The sequence below is a fragment of the Triturus cristatus genome, chromosome 4_1 (genome assembly GCF_964204655.1).
Source record: "Triturus cristatus chromosome 4_1, aTriCri1.1, whole genome shotgun sequence".
Taxonomy (NCBI): Eukaryota; Metazoa; Chordata; class Amphibia; order Caudata; family Salamandridae; genus Triturus; species Triturus cristatus.
The window spans coordinates 121,956,547-121,976,608 of NC_140585.1; the positions used below are offsets into that span (position 1 = coordinate 121,956,547).

The window sequence follows — 20,062 nt, forward strand, 5'->3', positions numbered from 1 at the left end:
TGAGAGGAATTTGATTTCTTATGCAATCTCAAAATGAAAATTTCACACCTTCCATTTTCATTTCGTCTTATTTTACTTGACATTCTTTCCTCTGAAGGATGTATAAAAGTGAAGTTCCTTGCAAAACAAGAGCAGAGGAATATCCAGAAACAGTTTTCCTTAATAAAAAATGATGAGTCTGCATACCATATTTAAGTGGGAGCCCGGCTAGCTCAGTCGGTAGAGCATGAGACTCTTAATCTCAGGGTCGTGGGTTCGAGCCCCACGTTGGGCGAAAACGAGTATTTTTTGCTGGATGATAGCATTGGCTCTCATAATATGGTGATTAATCTTGCATTAGACATGCACTAACTCCTAAAAATTGTATCTCCCTTGGTTACTCATTCATGAGAAATGTATCTCCAAGATTAGGTAGGGCCTGAGTCTAGGTTAACATGCAGTGATATCACTCCTATTCAAGTACTAAACATGCCAACCTGAAATGTAAAACATCCCCTAGGTGTAGTTAAGGCATCAGTTAGGAGTGAACTGAACACTCATGTTATGGGCAATTAGACTTAAAATAAAGTGTGGACAGCAGTAACGTTACTTTTGAAATGTGATGCTGAGTGAACACACAGGGTAATTAGCTCAAATGGTAGAGTGCTCGCTTAGCATGCGAGAGGTAGCGGGATCGATGCCCGCATTCTCCATTCTAAAATTTGCATACATTTTACTTTTTAACTTGTAATTGCCATGGTTGTTGAAGAGTAAGAACAGAAAAGTCACAGATGGCTTTCAAATTTGGTGTCATTATAACAACTAAAGTGGTTTAATCAAAAGTGTTTAGGTATTCTATAGCACGTGAGAGGAATTTGATTTCTTATGCAATCTCAAAATGAAAATTTCACACCTTCCATTTTCATTTCGTCTTATTTTACTTGACATTCTTTCCTCTGAAGGATGTATAAAAGTGAAGTTCCTTGCAAAACAAGAGCAGAGGAATATCCAGAAACGGTTTTCCTTAATAAAAAATGATGAGTCTGCATACCATATTTAAGTGGGAGCCCGGCTAGCTCAGTCGGTAGAGCATGAGACTCTTAATATCAGGGTCGTGGGTTCGAGCCCCACGTTGGGCGAAAACGAGTATTTTTTGCTGGATGATTGCATTGGCTCTCATAATATGGTGATTAATCTTGCATTAGACATGCACTAACTCCTAAAAATTGTATCTCCCTTGGTTACTCATTCATGAGAAATGTATCTCCAAGATTAGGTAGGGCCTGAGTCTAGGTTAACATGCAGTGATATCACTCCTATTCAAGTACTAAACATGCCAACCTGAAGTGTAAAACATCCCCTAGGTGTAGTTAAGGCATCAGTTAGGAGTGAACTGAACACTCATGTTATGGGCAATTAGACTTAAAATAAAGTGTGGACAGCAGTAACGTTACTTTTGAAATGTGATGCTGAGTGAGCACACAGGGGAATTAGCTCAAATGGTAGAGCGCTCGCTTAGCATGCGAGAGGTAGCGGGATCGATGCCCGCATTCTCCATTCTAAAATTTGCATACATTTTACTTTTTAACTTGTAATTGCCATGGTTGTTGAAGAGTAAGAACAGAAAAGTCACAGATGGCTTTCAAATTTGGTGTCATTATAACAACTAAAGTGGTTTAATCAAAAGTGTTTAGGTATTCTATAGCACGTGAGAGGAATTTGATTTCTTATGCAATCTCAAAATGAAAATTTCACACCTTCCATTTTCATTTCGTCTTATTTTACTTGACATTCTTTCCTCTGAAGGATGTATAAAAGTGAAGTTCCTTGCAAAACAAGAGCAGAGGAATATCCAGAAACGGTTTTCCTTAATAAAAAATGATGAGTCTGCATACCATATTTAAGTGGGAGCCCGGCTAGCTCAGTCGGTAGAGCATGAGACTCTTAATATCAGGGTCGTGGGTTCGAGCCCCACGTTGGGCGAAAACGAGTATTTTTTGCTGGATGATTGCATTGGCTCTCATAATATGGCGATTAATCTTGCATTAGACATGCACTAACTCCTAAAAATTGTATCTCCCTTGGTTACTCATTCATGAGAAATGTATCTCCAAGATTAGGTAGGGCCTGAGTCTAGGTTAACATACAGTGATATCACTCCTATTCAAGTACTAAACATGCCAACCTGAAGTGTAAAACATCCCCTAGGTGTAGTTAAGGCATCAGTTAGGAGTGAACTGAACACTCATGTTATGGGCAATTAGACTTAAAATAAAGTGTGGACAGCAGTAACGTTACTTTTGAAATGTGATGCTGAGTGAGCACACAGGGGAATTAGCTCAAATGGTAGAGCGCTCGCTTAGCATGCGAGAGGTAGCGGGATCGATGCCCGCATTCTCCATTTTAAAATTTGCATACATTTTACTTTTTAACTTGTAATTGCCATGGTTGTTGCAGAGTAAGAACAGAAAAGTCACAGATGGCTTTCAAATTTGGTGTCATTATAACAACTAAAGTGGTTTAATCAAAAGTGTTTAGGTATTCTATAGCACGTGAGAGGAATTTGATTTCTTATGCAATCTCAAAATGAAAATTTCACACCTTCCATTTTCATTTCGTCTTATTTTACTTGACATTCTTTCCTCTGAAGGATGTATAAAAGTGAAGTTCCTTGCAAAACAAGAGCAGAGGAATATCCAGAAACAGTTTTCCTTAATAAAAAATGATGAGTCTGCATACCATATTTAAGTGGGAGCCCGGCTAGCTCAGTCGGTAGAGCATGAGACTCTTAATCTCAGGGTCGTGGGTTCGAGCCCCACGTTGGGCGAAAACGAGTATTTTTTGCTGGATGATAGCATTGGCTCTCATAATATGGTGATTAATCTTGCATTAGACATGCACTAACTCCTAAAAATTGTATCTCCCTTGGTTACTCATTCATGAGAAATGTATCTCCAAGATTAGGTAGGGCCTGAGTCTAGGTTAACATGCAGTGATATCACTCCTATTCAAGTACTAAACATGCCAACCTGAAATGTAAAACATCCCCTAGGTGTAGTTAATGCATCAGTTAGGAGTGAACTGAACACTCATGTTATGGGCAATTAGACTTAAAATAAAGTGTGGACAGCAGTAACGTTACGTTTGAAATGTGATGCTGAGTGAGCACACAGGGGAATTAGCTCAAATGGTAGAGCGCTCGCTTAGCATGTGAGAGGTAGCGGGATCGATGCCCGCATTCTCCATTCCAAAATTTGCATACATTTTACTTTTTAACTTGTAATTGCCATGGTTGTTGCAGAGTAAGAACAGAAAAGTCACAGATGGCTTTCAAATTTGGTGTCATTATAACAACTAAAGTGGTTTAATCAAAAGTGTTTAGGTATTCTATAGCACGTGAGAGGAATTTGATTTCTTATGCAATCTCAAAATGAAAATTTCACACCTTCCATTTTCATTTCGTCTTATTTTACTTGACATTCTTTCCTCTGAAGGATGTATAAAAGTGAAGTTCCTTGCAAAACAAGAGCAGAGGAATATCCAGAAACAGTTTTCCTTAATAAAAAATGATGAGTCTGCATACCATATTTAAGTGGGAGCCCGGCTAGCTCAGTCGGTAGAGCATGAGACTCTTAATCTCAGGGTCGTGGGTTCGAGCCCCACGTTGGGCGAAAACGAGTATTTTTTGCTGGATGATAGCATTGGCTCTCATAATATGGTGATTAATCTTGCATTAGACATGCACTAACTCCTAAAAATTGTATCTCCCTTGGTTACTCATTCATGAGAAATGTATCTCCAAGATTAGGTAGGGCCTGAGTCTAGGTTAACATGCAGTGATATCACTCCTATTCAAGTACTAAACATGCCAACCTGAAATGTAAAACATCCCCTAGGTGTAGTTAATGCATCAGTTAGGAGTGAACTGAACACTCATGTTATGGGCAATTAGACTTAAAATAAAGTGTGGACAGCAGTAACGTTACGTTTGAAATGTGATGCTGAGTGAGCACACAGGGGAATTAGCTCAAATGGTAGAGCGCTCGCTTAGCATGTGAGAGGTAGCGGGATCGATGCCCGCATTCTCCATTCCAAAATTTGCATACATTTTACTTTTTAACTTGTAATTGCCATGGTTGTTGCAGAGTAAGAACAGAAAAGTCACAGATGGCTTTCAAATTTGGTGTCATTATAACAACTAAAGTGGTTTAATCAAAAGTGTTTAGGTATTCTATAGCACGTGAGAGGAATTTGATTTCTTATGCAATCTCAAAATGAAAATTTCACACCTTCCATTTTCATTTCGTCTTATTTTACTTGACATTCTTTCCTCTGAAGGATGTATAAAAGTGAAGTTCCTTGCAAAACAAGAGCAGAGGAATATCCAGAAACGGTTTTCCTTAATAAAAAATGATGAGTCTGCATACCATATTTAAGTGGGAGCCCGGCTAGCTCAGTCGGTAGAGCATGAGACTCTTAATCTCAGGGTCGTGGGTTCGAGCCCCACGTTGGGCGAAAATGAGTATTTTTTGCTGGATGATAGCATTGGCTCTCATAATATGGTGATTAATCTTGCATTAGACATGCACTAACTCCTAAAAATTGTATCTCCCTTGGTTACTCATTCATGAGAAAGGTATCTCCAAGATTAGGTAGGGCCTGAGTCTAGGTTAACATGCAGTGATATCACTCCTATTCAAGTACTAAACATGCCAACCTGAAGTGTAAAACATCCCCTAGGTGTAGTTAAGGCATCAGTTAGGAGTGAACTGAACACTCATGTTATGGGCAATTAGACTTAAAATAAAGTGTGGACAGCAGTAACGTTACATTTGAAATGTGATGCTGAGTGAGCACACAGGGGAATTAGCTCAAATGGTAGAGCGCTCGCTTAGCATGCGAGAGGTAGCGGGATCGATGCCCGCATTCTCCATTCTAAAATTTGCATACATTTTACTTTTTAACTTGTAATTGCCATGGTTGTTGAAGAGTAAGAACAGAAAAGTCACAGATGGCTTTCAAATTTGGTGTCATTATAACAACTAAAGTGGTTTAATCAAAAGTGTTTAGGTATTCTATAGCACGTGAGAGGAATTTGATTTCTTATGCAATCTCAAAATGAAAATTTCACACCTTCCATTTTCATTTCGTCTTATTTTACTTGACATTCTTTCCTCTGAAGGATGTATAAAAGTGAAGTTCCTTGCAAAACAAGAGCAGAGGAATATCCAGAAACGGTTTTCCTTAATAAAAAATGATGAGTCTGCATACCATATTTAAGTGGGAGCCCGGCTAGCTCAGTCGGTAGAGCATGAGACTCTTAATATCATTGTCGTGGGTTCGAGCCCCACGTTGGGCGAAAACGAGTATTTTTTGCTGGATGATTGCATTGGCTCTCATAATATGGTGATTAATCTTGCATTAGACATGCACTAACTCCTAAAAATTGTATCTCCCTTGGTTACTCATTCATGAGAAAGGTATCTCCAAGATTAGGTAGGGCCTGAGTCTAGGTTAACATGCAGTGATATCACTCCTATTCAAGTACTAAACATGCCAACCTGAAGTGTAAAACATCCCCTAGGTGTAGTTAAGGCATCAGTTAGGAGTGAACTGAACACTCATGTTATGGGCAATTAGACTTAAAATAAAGTGTGGACAGCAGTAACGTTACTTTTGAAATGTGATGCTGAGTGAGCACACAGGGGAATTAGCTCAAATGGTAGAGCGCTCGCTTAGCATGCGAGAGGTAGCGGGATCGATGCCCGCATTCTCCATTCTAAAATTTGCATACATTTTACTTTTTAACTTGTAATTGCCATGGTTGTTGAAGAGTAAGAACAGAAAAGTCACAGATGGCTTTCAAATTTGGTGTCATTATAACAACTAAAGTGGTTTAATCAAAAGTGTTTAGGTATTCTATAGCACGTGAGAGGAATTTGATTTCTTATGCAATCTCAAAATGAAAATTTCACACCTTCCATTTTCATTTCGTCTTATTTTACTTGACATTCTTTCCTCTGAAGGATGTATAAAAGTGAAGTTCCTTGCAAAACAAGAGCAGAGGAATATCCAGAAACGGTTTTCCTTAATAAAAAATGATGAGTCTGCATACCATATTTAAGTGGGAGCCCGGCTAGCTCAGTCGGTAGAGCATGAGACTCTTAATATCAGGGTCGTGGGTTCGAGCCCCACGTTGGGCGAAAACGAGTATTTTTTGCTGGATGATTGCATTGGCTCTCATAATATGGTGATTAATCTTGCATTAGACATGCACTAACTCCTAAAAATTGTATCTCCCTTGGTTACTCATTCATGAGAAATGTATCTCCAAGATTAGGTAGGGCCTGAGTCTAGGTTAACATACAGTGATATCACTCCTATTCAAGTACTAAACATGCCAACCTGAAGTGTAAAACATCCCCTAGGTGTAGTTAAGGCATCAGTTAGGAGTGAACTGAACACTCATGTTATGGGCAATTAGACTTAAAATAAAGTGTGGACAGCAGTAACGTTACTTTTGAAATGTGATGCTGAGTGAGCACACAGGGGAATTAGCTCAAATGGTAGAGCGCTCGCTTAGCATGCGAGAGGTAGCGGGATCGATGCCCGCATTCTCCATTTTAAAATTTGCATACATTTTACTTTTTAACTTGTAATTGCCATGGTTGTTGCAGAGTAAGAACAGAAAAGTCACAGATGGCTTTCAAATTTGGTGTCATTATAACAACTAAAGTGGTTTAATCAAAAGTGTTTAGGTATTCTATAGCACGTGAGAGGAATTTGATTTCTTATGCAATCTCAAAATGAAAATTTCACACCTTCCATTTTCATTTCGTCTTATTTTACTTGACATTCTTTCCTCTGAAGGATGTATAAAAGTGAAGTTCCTTGCAAAACAAGAGCAGAGGAATATCCAGAAACAGTTTTCCTTAATAAAAAATGATGAGTCTGCATACCATATTTAAGTGGGAGCCCGGCTAGCTCAGTCGGTAGAGCATGAGACTCTTAATCTCAGGGTCGTGGGTTCGAGCCCCACGTTGGGCAAAAACGAGTACTTTTTGCTGGATGATAGCATTGGCTCTCATAATATGGTGATTAATCTTGCATTAGACATGCACTAACTCCTAAAAATTGTATCTCCCTTGGTTACTCATTCATGAGAAATGTATCTCCAAGATTAGGTAGGGCCTGAGTCTAGGTTAACATGCAGTGATATCACTCCTATTCAAGTACTAAACATGCCAACCTGAAATGTAAAACATCCCCTAGGTGTAGTTAATGCATCAGTTAGGAGTGAACTGAACACTCATGTTATGGGCAATTAGACTTAAAATAAAGTGTGGACAGCAGTAACGTTACTTTTGAAATGTGATGCTGAGTGAGCACACAGGGGAATTAGCTCAAATGGTAGAGCGCTCGCTTAGCATGCGAGAGGTAGCGGGATCGATGCCCGCATTCTCCATTCTAAAATTTGCATACATTTTACTTTTTAACTTGTAATTGCCATGGTTGTTGCAGAGTAAGAACAGAAAAGTCACAGATGGCTTTCAAATTTGGTGTCATTATAACAACTAAAGTGGTTTAATCAAAAGTGTTTAGGTATTCTATAGCACGTGAGAGGAATTTGATTTCTTATGCAATCTCAAAATGAAAATTTCACACCTTCCATTTTCATTTCGTCTTATTTTACTTGACATTCTTTCCTCTGAAGGATGTATAAAAGTGAAGTTCCTTGCAAAACAAGAGCAGAGGAATATCCAGAAACGGTTTTCCTTAATAAAAAATGATGAGTCTGCATACCATATTTAAGTGGGAGCCCGGCTAGCGCAGTCGGTAGAGCATGAGACTCTTAATATCATTGTCGTGGGTTCGAGCCCCACGTTTGGCGAAAACGAGTATTTTTTGCTGGATGATAGCATTGGCTCTCATAATATGGTGATTAATCTTGCATTAGACATGCACTAACTCCTAAAAATTGTATCTCCCTTGGTTACTCATTCATGAGAAAGGTATCTCCAAGATTAGGTAGGGCCTGAGTCTAGGTTAACATGCAGTGATATCACTCCTATTCAAGTACTAAACATGCCAACCTGAAGTGTAAAACATCCCCTAGGTGTAGTTAAGGCATCAGTTAGGAGTGAACTGAACACTCATGTTATGGGCAATTAGACTTAAAATAAAGTGTGGACAGCAGTAACGTTACTTTTGAAATGTGATGCTGAGTGAGCACACAGGGGAATTAGCTCAAATGGTAGAGCGCTCGCTTAGCATGCGAGAGGTAGCGGGATCGATGCCCGCATTCTCCATTCTAAAATTTGCATACATTTTACTTTTTAACTTGTAATTGCCATGGTTGTTGAAGAGTAAGAACAGAAAAGTCACAGATGGCTTTCAAATTTGGTGTCATTATAACAACTAAAGTGGTTTAATCAAAAGTGTTTAGGTATTCTATAGCACGTGAGAGGAATTTGATTTCTTATGCAATCTCAAAATGAAAATTTCACACCTTCCATTTTCATTTCGTCTTATTTTACTTGACATTCTTTCCTCTGAAGGATGTATAAAAGTGAAGTTCCTTGCAAAACAAGAGCAGAGGAATATCCAGAAACGGTTTTCCTTAATAAAAAATGATGAGTCTGCATACCATATTTAAGTGGGAGCCCGGCTAGCTCAGTCGGTAGAGCATGAGACTCTTAATATCAGGGTCGTGGGTTCGAGCCCCACGTTGGGCGAAAACGAGTATTTTTTGCTGGATGATTGCATTGGCTCTCATAATATGGTGATTAATCTTGCATTAGACATGCACTAACTCCTAAAAATTGTATCTCCCTTGGTTACTCATTCATGAGAAATGTATCTCCAAGATTAGGTAGGGCCTGAGTCTAGGTTAACATACAGTGATATCACTCCTTTTCAAGTACTAAACATGCCAACCTGAAGTGTAAAACATCCCCTAGGTGTAGTTAAGGCATCAGTTAGGAGTGAACTGAACACTCATGTTATGGGCAATTAGACTTAAAATAAAGTGTGGACAGCAGTAACGTTACTTTTGAAATGTGATGCTGAGTGAGCACACAGGGGAATTAGCTCAAATGGTAGAGCGCTCGCTTAGCATGCGAGAGGTAGCGGGATCGATGCCCGCATTCTCCATTTTAAAATTTGCATACATTTTACTTTTTAACTTGTAATTGCCATGGTTGTTGCAGAGTAAGAACAGAAAAGTCACAGATGGCTTTCAAATTTGGTGTCATTATAACAACTAAAGTGGTTTAATCAAAAGTGTTTAGGTATTCTATAGCACGTGAGAGGAATTTGATTTCTTATGCAATCTCAAAATGAAAATTTCACACCTTCCATTTTCATTTCGTCTTATTTTACTTGACATTCTTTCCTCTGAAGGATGTATAAAAGTGAAGTTCCTTGCAAAACAAGAGCAGAGGAATATCCAGAAACAGTTTTCCTTAATAAAAAATGATGAGTCTGCATACCATATTTAAGTGGGAGCCCGGCTAGCTCAGTCGGTAGAGCATGAGACTCTTAATCTCAGGGTCGTGGGTTCGAGCCCCACGTTGGGCGAAAACGAGTATTTTTTGCTGGATGATAGCATTGGCTCTCATAATATGGTGATTAATCTTGCATTAGACATGCACTAACTCCTAAAAATTGTATCTCCCTTGGTTACTCATTCATGAGAAATGTATCTCCAAGATTAGGTAGGGCCTGAGTCTAGGTTAACATGCAGTGATATCACTCCTATTCAAGTACTAAACATGCCAACCTGAAATGTAAAACATCCCCTAGGTGTAGTTAATGCATCAGTTAGGAGTGAACTGAACACTCATGTTATGGGCAATTAGACTTAAAATAAAGTGTGGACAGCAGTAACGTTACTTTTGAAATGTGATGCTGAGTGAGCACACAGGGGAATTAGCTCAAATGGTAGAGCGCTCGCTTAGCATGTGAGAGGTAGCGGGATCGATGCCCGCATTCTCCATTCCAAAATTTGCATACATTTTACTTTTTAACTTGTAATTGCCATGGTTGTTGCAGAGTAAGAACAGAAAAGTCACAGATGGCTTTCAAATTTGGTGTCATTATAACAACTAAAGTGGTTTAATCAAAAGTGTTTAGGTATTCTATAGCACGTGAGAGGAATTTGATTTCTTATGCAATCTCAAAATGAAAATTTCACACCTTCCATTTTCATTTCGTCTTATTTTACTTGACATTCTTTCCTCTGAAGGATGTATAAAAGTGAAGTTCCTTGCAAAACAAGAGCAGAGGAATATCCAGAAACGGTTTTCCTTAATAAAAAATGATGAGTCTGCATACCATATTTAAGTGGGAGCCCGGCTAGCTCAGTCGGTAGAGCATGAGACTCTTAATCTCAGGGTCGTGGGTTCGAGCCCCACGTTGGGCGAAAACGAGTATTTTTTGCTGGATGATAGCATTGGCTCTCATAATATGGTGATTAATCTTGCATTAGACATGCACTAACTCCTAAAAATTGTATCTCCCTTGGTTACTCATTCATGAGAAAGGTATCTCCAAGATTAGGTAGGGCCTGAGTCTAGGTTAACATGCAGTGATATCACTCCTATTCAAGTACTAAACATGCCAACCTGAAGTGTAAAACATCCCCTAGGTGTAGTTAAGGCATCAGTTAGGAGTGAACTGAACACTCATGTTATGGGCAATTAGACTTAAAATAAAGTGTGGACAGCAGTAACGTTACTTTTGAAATGTGATGCTGAGTGAGCACACAGGGGAATTAGCTCAAATGGTAGAGCGCTCGCTTAGCATGCGAGAGGTAGCGGGATCGATGCCCGCATTCTCCATTCTAAAATTTGCATACATTTTACTTTTTAACTTTTAATTGCCATGGTTGTTGAAGAGTAAGAACAGAAAAGTCACAGATGGCTTTCAAATTTGGTGTCATTATAACAACTAAAGTGGTTTAATCAAAAGTGTTTAGGTATTCTATAGCACGTGAGAGGAATTTGATTTCTTATGCAATCTCAAAATGAAAATTTCACACCTTCCATTTTCATTTCGTCTTATTTTACTTGACATTCTTTCCTCTGAAGGATGTATAAAAGTGAAGTTCCTTGCAAAACAAGAGCAGAGGAATATCCAGAAACAGTTTTCCTTAATAAAAAATGATGAGTCTGCATACCATATTTAAGTGGGAGCCCGGCTAGCTCAGTCGGTAGAGCATGAGACTCTTAATCTCAGGGTCGTGGGTTCGAGCCCCACGTTGGGCGAAAACGAGTATTTTTTGCTGGATGATAGCATTGGCTCTCATAATATGGTGATTAATCTTGCATTAGACATGCACTAACTCCTAAAAATTGTATCTCCCTTGGTTACTCATTCATGAGAAATGTATCTCCAAGATTAGGTAGGGCCTGAGTCTAGGTTAACATGCAGTGATATCACTCCTATTCAAGTACTAAACATGCCAACCTGAAATGTAAAACATCCCCTAGGTGTAGTTAATGCATCAGTTAGGAGTGAACTGAACACTCATGTTATGGGCAATTAGACTTAAAATAAAGTGTGGACAGCAGTAACGTTACTTTTGAAATGTGATGCTGAGTGAGCACACAGGGGAATTAGCTCAAATGGTAGAGCGCTCGCTTAGCATGTGAGAGGTAGCGGGATCGATGCCCGCATTCTCCATTCCAAAATTTGCATACATTTTACTTTTTAACTTGTAATTGCCATGGTTGTTGCAGAGTAAGAACAGAAAAGTCACAGATGGCTTTCAAATTTGGTGTCATTATAACAACTAAAGTGGTTTAATCAAAAGTGTTTAGGTATTCTATAGCACGTGAGAGGAATTTGATTTCTTATGCAATCTCAAAATGAAAATTTCACACCTTCCATTTTCATTTCGTCTTATTTTACTTGACATTCTTTCCTCTGAAGGATGTATAAAAGTGAAGTTCCTTGCAAAACAAGAGCAGAGGAATATCCAGAAACGGTTTTCCTTAATAAAAAATGATGAGTCTGCATACCATATTTAAGTGGGAGCCCGGCTAGCTCAGTCGGTAGAGCATGAGACTCTTAATCTCAGGGTCGTGGGTTCGAGCCCCACGTTGGGCGAAAACGAGTATTTTTTGCTGGATGATAGCATTGGCTCTCATAATATGGTGATTAATCTTGCATTAGACATGCACTAACTCCTAAAAATTGTATCTCCCTTGGTTACTCATTCATGAGAAAGGTATCTCCAAGATTAGGTAGGGCCTGAGTCTAGGTTAACATGCAGTGATATCACTCCTATTCAAGTACTAAACATGCCAACCTGAAGTGTAAAACATCCCCTAGGTGTAGTTAAGGCATCAGTTAGGAGTGAACTGAACACTCATGTTATGGGCAATTAGACTTAAAATAAAGTGTGGACAGCAGTAACGTTACTTTTGAAATGTGATGCTGAGTGAGCACACAGGGGAATTAGCTCAAATGGTAGAGCGCTCGCTTAGCATGCGAGAGGTAGCGGGATCGATGCCCGCATTCTCCATTCTAAAATTTGCATACATTTTACTTTTTAACTTGTAATTGCCATGGTTGTTGAAGAGTAAGAACAGAAAAGTCACAGATGGCTTTCAAATTTGGTGTCATTATAACAACTAAAGTGGTTTAATCAAAAGTGTTTAGGTATTCTATAGCACGTGAGAGGAATTTGATTTCTTATGCAATCTCAAAATGAAAATTTCACACCTTCCATTTTCATTTCGTCTTATTTTACTTGACATTCTTTCCTCTGAAGGATGTATAAAAGTGAAGTTCCTTGCAAAACAAGAGCAGAGGAATATCCAGAAACGGTTTTCCTTAATAAAAAATGATGAGTCTGCATACCATATTTAAGTGGGAGCCCGGCTAGCTCAGTCGGTAGAGCATGAGACTCTTAATATCAGGGTCGTGGGTTCGAGCCCCACGTTGGGCGAAAACGTTTATTTTTTGCTGGATGATTGCATTGGCTCTCATAATATGGTGATTAATCTTGCATTAGACATGCACTAACTCCTAAAAATTGTATCTCCCTTGGTTACTCATTCATGATAAATGTATCTCCAAGATTAGGTAGTGCCTGAGTCTAGGTTAACATACAGTGATATCACTCCTATTCAAGTACTAAACATGCCAACCTGAAGTGTAAAACATCCCCTAGGTGTAGTTAAGGCATCAGTTAGGAGTGAACTGAACACTCATGTTATGGGCAATTAGACTTAAAATAAAGTGTGGACAGCAGTAACGTTACTTTTGAAATGTGATGCTGAGTGAGCACACAGGGGAATTAGCTCAAATGGTAGAGCGCTCGCTTAGCATGCGAGAGGTAGCGGGATCGATGCCCGCATTCTCCATTTTAAAATTTGCATACATTTTACTTTTTAACTTGTAATTGCCATGGTTGTTGCAGAGTAAGAACAGAAAAGTCACAGATGGCTTTCAATTTTGGTGTCATTATAACAACTAAAGTGGTTTAATCAAAAGTGTTTAGGTATTCTATAGCACGTGAGAGGAATTTGATTTCTTATGCAATCTCAAAATGAAAATTTCACACCTTCCATTTTCATTTCGTCTTATTTTACTTGACATTCTTTCCTCTGAAGGATGTATAAAAGTGAAGTTCCTTGCAAAACAAGAGCAGAGGAATATCCAGAAACAGTTTTCCTTAATAAAAAATGATGAGTCTGCATACCATATTTAAGTGGGAGCCCGGCTAGCTCAGTCGGTAGAGCATGAGACTCTTAATCTCAGGGTCGTGGGTTCGAGCCCCACGTTGGGCGAAAACGAGTATTTTTTGCTGGATGATAGCATTGGCTCTCATAATATGGTGATTAATCTTGCATTAGACATGCACTAACTCCTAAAAATTGTATCTCCCTTGGTTACTCATTCATGAGAAATGTATCTCCAAGATTAGGTAGGGCCTGAGTCTAGGTTAACATGCAGTGATATCACTCCTATTCAAGTACTAAACATGCCAACCTGAAATGTAAAACATCCCCTAGGTGTAGTTAATGCATCAGTTAGGAGTGAACTGAACACTCATGTTATGGGCAATTAGACTTAAAATAAAGTGTGGACAGCAGTAACGTTACTTTTGAAATGTGATGCTGAGTGAGCACACAGGGGAATTAGCTCAAATGGTAGAGCGCTCGCTTAGCATGTGAGAGGTAGCGGGATCGATGCAAGCATTCTCCATTCCAAAATTTGCATACATTTTACTTTTTAACTTGTAATTGCCATGGTTGTTGCAGAGTAAGAACAGAAAAGTCACAGATGGCTTTCAAATTTGGTGTCATTATAACAACTAAAGTGGTTTAATCAAAAGTGTTTAGGTATTCTATAGCACGTGAGAGGAATTTGATTTCTTATGCAATCTCAAAATGAAAATTTCACACCTTCCATTTTCATTTCGTCTTATTTTACTTGACATTCTTTCCTCTGAAGGATGTATAAAAGTGAAGTTCCTTGCAAAACAAGAGCAGAGGAATATCCAGAAACGGTTTTCCTTAATAAAAAATGATGAGTCTGCATACCATATTTAAGTGGGAGCCCGGCTAGCTCAGTCGGTTGAGCATGAGACTCTTAATCTCAGGGTCGTGGGTTCGAGCCCCACGTTGGGCGAAAACGAGTATTTTTTGCTGGATGATAGCATTGGCTCTCATAATATGGTGATTAATCTTGCATTAGACATGCACTAACTCCTAAAAATTGTATCTCCCTTGGTTACTCATTCATGAGAAAGGTATCTCCAAGATTAGGTAGGGCCTGAGTCTAGGTTAACATGCAGTGATATCACTCCTATTCAAGTACTAAACATGCCAACCTGAAGTGTAAAACATCCCCTAGGTGTAGTTAAGGCATCAGTTAGGAGTGAACTGAACACTCATGTTATGGGCAATTAGACTTAAAATAAAGTGTGGACAGCAGTAACGTTACATTTGAAATGTGATACTGAGTGAGCACACAGGGGAATTAGCTCAAATGGTAGAGCGCTCGCTTAGCATGCGAGAGGTAGCGGGATCGATGCCCGCATTCTCCATTCTAAAATTTGCATACATTTTACTTTTTAACTTGTAATTGCCATGGTTGTTGAAGAGTAAGAACAGAAAAGTCACAGATGGCTTCCAAATTTGGTGTCATTATAACAACTAAAGTGGTTTAATCAAAAGTGTTTAGGTATTCTATAGCACGTGAGAGGAATTTGATTTCTTATGCAATCTCAAAATGAAAATTTCACACCTTCCATTTTCATTTCGTCTTATTTTACTTGACATTCTTTCCTCTGAAGGATGTATAAAAGTGAAGTTCCTTGCAAAACAAGAGCAGAGGAATATCCAGAAACGGTTTTCCTTAATAAAAAATGATGAGTCTGCATACCATATTTAAGTGGGAGCCCGGCTAGCTCAGTCGGTAGAGCATGAGACTCTTAATATCATTGTCGTGGGTTCGAGCCCCACGTTGGGCGAAAACGAGTATTTTTTGCTGGATGATTGCATTGGCTCTCATAATATGGTGATTAATCTTGCATTAGACATGCACTAACTCCTAAAAATTGTATCTCCCTTGGTTACTCATTCATGAGAAAGGTATCTCCAAGATTAGGTAGGGCCTGAGTCTAGGTTAACATGCAGTGATATCACTCCTATTCAAGTACTAAACATGCCAACCTGAAGTGTAAAACATCCCCTAGGTGTAGTTAAGGCATCAGTTAGGAGTGAACTGAACACTCATGTTATGGGCAATTAGACTTAAAATAAAGTGTGGACAGCAGTAACATTACTTTTGAAATGTGATGCTGAGTGAGCACACAGGGGAATTAGCTCAAATGGTAGAGCGCTCGCTTAGCATGCGAGAGGTAGCGGGATCGATGCCCGCATTCTCCATTCTAAAATTTGCATACATTTTACTTTTTAACTTGTAATTGCCATGGTTGTTGAAGAGTAAGAACAGAAAAGTCACAGATGGCTTTCAAATTTGGTGTCATTATAACAACTAAAGTGGTTTAATCAAAAGTGTTTAGGTATTCTATAGCACGTGAGAGGAATTTGATTTCTTATGCAATCTCAAAATGAAAATTTCACACCTTCCATTTTCATTTCGTCTTATTTTACTTGACATTCTTTCCTCTGAAGGATGTATAAAAGTGAAGTTCCTTGCAAAACAAGAGCAGAGGAATATCCAGAAACGGTTTTCCTTAATAAAAAATGATGAGTCTGCATACCATATTTAAGTGGGAGCCCGGCTAGCTCAGTCGGTAGAGCATGAGACTCTTAATATCAGGGTCGTGGGTTCGAGCCCCACGTTGGGCGAAAACAAGTATTTTTTGCTGGATGATTGCATTGGCTCTCATAATATGGTGATTAATCTTGCATTAGACATGCACTAACTCCTAAAAATTGTATCTCCCTTGGTTACTCATTCATGAGAAATGTATCTCCAAGATTAGGTAGGGCCTGAGTCTAGGTTAACATGCAGTGATATCACTCCTATTCAAGTACTAAACATGCCAACCTGAAATGTAAAACATCCCCTAGGTGTAGTTAATGCATCAGTTAGGAGTGAACTGAACACTCATGTTATGGGCAATTAGACTTAAAATAAAGTGTGGACAGCAGTAACGTTACTTTTGAAATGTGATGCTGAGTGAGCACACAGGGGAATTAGCTCAAATGGTAGAGCGCTCGCTTAGCATGCGAGAGGTAGCGGGATCGATGCCCGCATTCTCCATTCTAAAATTTGCATACATTTTACTTTTTAACTTGTAATTGCCATGGTTGTTGCAGAGTAAGAACAGAAAAGTCACAGATGGCTTTCAAATTTGGTGTCATTATAACAACTAAAGTGGTTTAATCAAAAGTGTTTAGGTATTCTATAGCACGTGAGAGGAATTTGATTTCTTATGCAATCTCAAAATGAAAATTTCACACCTTCCATTTTCATTTCGTCTTATTTTACTTGACATTCTTTCCTCTGAAGGATGTATAAAAGTGAAGTTCCTTGCAAAACAAGAGCAGAGGAATATCCAGAAACGGTTTTCCTTAATAAAAAATGATGAGTCTGCATACCATATTTAAGTGGGAGCCCGGCTAGCGCAGTCGGTAGAGCATGAGACTCTTAATATCATTGTCGTGGGTTCGAGCCCCACGTTGGGCGAAAACGAGTATTTTTTGCTGGATGATAGCATTGGCTCTCATAATATGGTGATTAATCTTGCATTAGACATGCACTAACTCCTAAAAATTGTATCTCCCTTGGTTACTCATTCTTGAGAAAGGTATCTCCAAGATTAGGTAGGGCCTGAGTCTAGGTTAACATGCAGTGATATCACTCCTATTCAAGTACTAAACATGCCAACCTGAAGTGTAAAACATCCCCTAGGTGTAGTTAAGGCATCAGTTAGGAGTGAACTGAACACTCATGTTATGGGCAATTAGACTTAAAATAAAGTGTGGACAGCAGTAACGTTACTTTTGAAATGTGATGCTGAGTGAGCACACAGGGGAATTAGCTCAAATGGTAGAGCGCTCGCTTAGCATGCGAGAGGTAGCGGGATCGATGCCCGCATTCTCCATTCTAAAATTTGCATACATTTTACTTTTTAACTTGTAATTGCCATGGTTGTTGAAGAGTAAGAACAGAAAAGTCACAGATGGCTTTCAAATTTGGTGTCATTATAACAACTAAAGTGGTTTAATCAAAAGTGTTTAGGTATTCTATAGCACGTGAGAGGAATTTGATTTCTTATGCAATCTCAAAATGAAAATTTCACACCTTCCATTTTCATTTCGTCTTATTTTACTTGACATTCTTTCCTCTGAAGGATGTATAAAAGTGAAGTTCCTTGCAAAACAAGAGCAGAGGAATATCCAGAAACGGTTTTCCTTAATAAAAAATGATGAGTCTGCATACCATATTTAAGTGGGAGCCCGGCTAGCTCAGTCGGTAGAGCATGAGACTCTTAATATCAGGGTCGTGGGTTCGAGCCCCACGTTGGGCGAAAACGAGTATTTTTTGCTGGATGATTGCATTGGCTCTCATAATATGGTGATTAATCTTGCATTAGACATGCACTAACTCCTAAAAATTGTATCTCCCTTGGTTACTCATTCATGAGAAATGTATCTCCAAGATTAGGTAGGGCCTGAGTCTAGGTTAACATACAGTGATATCACTCCTATTCAAGTACTAAACATGCCAACCTGAAGTGTAAAACATCCCCTAGGTGTAGTTAAGGCATCAGTTAGGAGTGAACTGAACACTCATGTTATGGGCAATTAGACTTAAAATAAAGTGTGGACAGCAGTAACGTTACTTTTGAAATGTGATGCTGAGTGAGCACACAGGGGAATTAGCTCAAATGGTAGAGCGCTCGCTTAGCATGCGAGAGGTAGCGGGATCGATGCCCGCATTCTCCATTTTAAAATTTGCATACATTTTACTTTTTAACTTGTAATTGCCATGGTTGTTGCAGAGTAAGAACAGAAAAGTCACAGATGGCTTTCAAATTTGGTGTCATTATAACAACTAAAGTGGTTTAATCAAAAGTGTTTAGGTATTCTATAGCACGTGAGAGGAATTTGATTTCTTATGCAATCTCAAAATGAAAATTTCACACCTTCCATTTTCATTTCGTCTTATTTTACTTGACATTCTTTCCTCTGAAGGATGTATAAAAGTGAAGTTCCTTGCAAAACAAGAGCAGAGGAATATCCAGAAACAGTTTTCCTTAATAAAAAATGATGAGTCTGCATACCATATTTAAGTGGGAGCCCGGCTAGCTCAGTCGGTAGAGCATGAGACTCTTAATCTCAGGGTCGTGGGTTCGAGCCCCACGTTGGGCGAAAACGAGTATTTTTTGCTGGATGATAGCATTGGCTCTCATAATATGGTGATTAATCTTGCATTAGACATGCACTAACTCCTAAAAATTGTATCTCCCTTGGTTACTCATTCATGAGAAATGTATCTCCAAGATTAGGTAGGGCCTGAGTCTAGGTTAACATGCAGTGATATCACTCCTATTCAAGTACTAAACATGCCAACCTGAAATGTAAAACATCCCCTAGGTGTAGTTAATGCATCAGTTAGGAGTGAACTGAACACTCATGTTATGGGCAATTAGACTTAAAATAAAGTGTGGACAGCAGTAACGTTACTTTTGAAATGTGATGCTGAGTGAGCACACAGGGGAATTAGCTCAAATGGTAGAGCGCTCGCTTAGCATGTGAGAGGTAGCGGGATCGATGCCCGCATTCTCCATTCCAAAATTTGCATACATTTTACTTTTTAACTTGTAATTGCCATGGTTGTTGCAGAGTAAGAACAGAAAAGTCACAGATGGCTTTCAAATTTGGTGTCATTATAACAACTAAAGTGGTTTAATCAAAAGTGTTTAGGTATTCTATAGCACGTGAGAGGAATTTGATTTCTTATGCAATCTCAAAATGAAAATTTCACACCTTCCATTTTCATTTCGTCTTATTTTACTTGACATTCTTTCCTCTGAAGGATGTATAAAAGTGAAGTTCCTTGCAAAACAAGAGCAGAGGAATATCCAGAAACGGTTTTCCTTAATAAAAAATGATGAGTCTGCATACCATATTTAAGTGGGAGCCCGGCTAGCTCAGTCGGTAGAGCATGAGACTCTTAATCTCAGGGTCGTGGGTTCGAGCCCCACGTTGGGCGAAAACGAGTATTTTTTGCTGGATGATAGCATTGGCTCTCATAATATGGTGATTAATCTTGCATTAGACATGCACTAACTCCTAAAAATTGTATCTCCCTTGGTTACTCATTCATGAGAAAGGTATCTCCAAGATTAGGTAGGGCCTGAGTCTAGGTTAACATGCAGTGATATCACTCCTATTCAAGTACTAAACATGCCAACCTGAAGTGTAAAACATCCCCTAGGTGTAGTTAAGGCATCAGTTAGGAGTGAACTGAACACTCATGTTATGGGCAATTAGACTTAAAATAAAGTGTGGACAGCAGTAACGTTACATTTGAAATGTGATGCTGAGTGAGCACACAGGGGAATTAGCTCAAATGGTAGAGCGCTCGC

At 38.9% G+C, this 20,062-nt stretch overlaps 1 non-coding gene across 1 annotated transcript; it reads left to right on the forward strand.

Annotated features, from left to right (window-relative positions):
- The first annotated feature begins 6,953 nt into the window (after positions 1–6,953).
- TRNAK-CUU (transfer RNA lysine (anticodon CUU)) lies at positions 6,954–7,026 on the forward strand. Its single transcript has one exon. It is a non-coding gene; the product is annotated as a tRNA-Lys (tRNA).
- Positions 7,027–20,062: the final 13,036 nt, after the last annotated feature.